This window comes from Leiobunum rupestre, chromosome 2 (genome assembly GCF_980474605.1).
Source record: "Leiobunum rupestre chromosome 2, qqLeiRupe1.1.hap1, whole genome shotgun sequence".
Classification (NCBI taxonomy): Eukaryota; Metazoa; Arthropoda; class Arachnida; order Opiliones; family Sclerosomatidae; genus Leiobunum; species Leiobunum rupestre.
This window is the reverse complement of record NC_143385.1, coordinates 79,945,497-79,947,323: the sequence shown is the minus strand read 5'-3', so window position 1 is coordinate 79,947,323 and position 1,827 is coordinate 79,945,497.

Sequence of the window (1,827 nt, the reverse complement as noted above, 5' to 3'; positions counted from 1 at the left end):
TTACCCTCTCTGCTTGTACCGAAAAAGCCAGAAGTTGGGGTGTCTCCAATGGAAATAGTAAACTCAACAAGAAAGCTTTTACTGATCTAGATTTTTATTAAGCATGCCCCTGGCAAGTGCAGCAACACTCTCAAGTTGAGACAAAAAAATCAACAAAATTATTCCTCTTCGGATAACGTGGGAATGCCAGAAGATAATAACGAAGTGAAAAATAGGATCGAGCGGGTAACTGAATGATTAAATTCTGGGAAAAGGTGCCCATTCTTTTGCCTCATTCAGGAAGATAACAATGTTTTACCTGTAAAAACCAGAATATCTAGACCTGAAAATATTTCTTCTCTATGCACCAGCTCAGTACCACAAACTGATGAGGTTTCAGTCATTAGAATCAGTATTCAAATTGAAGTTTTAGAACACCTGATGTCTTGAAGCTTACGTTAGATGCCACAATCAATCTTGCAGTTGAATCGAGGGACCAGTCAAACTGCCTTCTTTGGAACAGCGAAAGAAAATTCAAGATAACAGCGTCCAAGTTTGGTGCAGTATGAGAACGTCAGAAAGACGTAAATGAAGCTTTTTTAAAAACAATTTGTAATGGAGCAGATCTATCTCGCATGAAATACGTTCAAGAAGGTTTAAAAAATGAACAGATCGCTACTCGAAAGTATGAAAATATTCACTTACGGGCTAAAACCTTTTCTGTTGGGCTGGGTATAAATCCAACGTTACCTATGATAGGTGCATCTCCTGATAGATTAGTTTATCAAGAGAATACTGGTTATGGGATTTTGGAAATAAACACCCCATGCTAAATGTAAAGAAAAGGGGGTGAGCATCAATGAAGCTTTAGCCAAAAAAAAAGAATATACTTGTAAATTTAAAAAAAAATGATGAAAAAAATGAGATTTATTTAAACCAAAACTATGCATTTTACTACCAGGTTCAAGGTCAGCTTGGCTTAACAGGTCTCAGATGGTGCGACTTTCTAGTTGTTATACGAGATGAAAATCCATTTTCCCAGCGTATTAACTTTAACGAAATTTTTTTTCGGTAAAATGATTCCTATTTTGCTCACGTTCCACGTTAATCACAGCCTACCATACCTTGGAAAGCAGATGTGATTTTTTAAAAGTTAACATTTGTGATATGAAAATATTAAGAGCATTTGTGATATGAAAATATTAAGAGCATTTGTGATATGAAAAAATATTAGAGCGTTTGCGATACAAAATTACTCATGAAATATATTTCAAAATTTTATTAGTTCTAACTCTTAATAAGCAGCATGTTCTTGAAATATTTTTTTCATATTTACAAAAAAATATTCCAAAACAATTTTTAAGCATTATCTTGGCTATTTTTTACACTTTTCTCTGTCTAATAGAGGTTCTTTGCAGAAGTTTACTAAGTAAGTGCATATTTTCCATATTTTGTTAAGCTGGTTATGCAAAGAGTTTGGGAAGATGGTACTTAATATGTTATACTCCTTCACGCCTCTAATCGCTCTTTCAATATGTATTCTTATACTTGCTATCTCTCAAGTGTAAACTTCCTCTTCCAATGAAAGTTGAGCTTTTCCATTTAAAAATGGGGGCATGTTTAGAGAGACTCCTTTCTCTTTTAATAGGTTAGAGATTAGGAAACCCCTATCCGCCATAACATAAACACCAGGTTCAAGGTGGTCAATTAATCCCGATTCTTGAATGATCTCTATATCAGACATTCTTCCGGGTACTAAGTTGGAGACCAAACTGATAAAGCCATTTGGTGATATACCTATAAATCCCTTGGCAGTGTTATGAGTTTTATATGATGACCATACTTTGA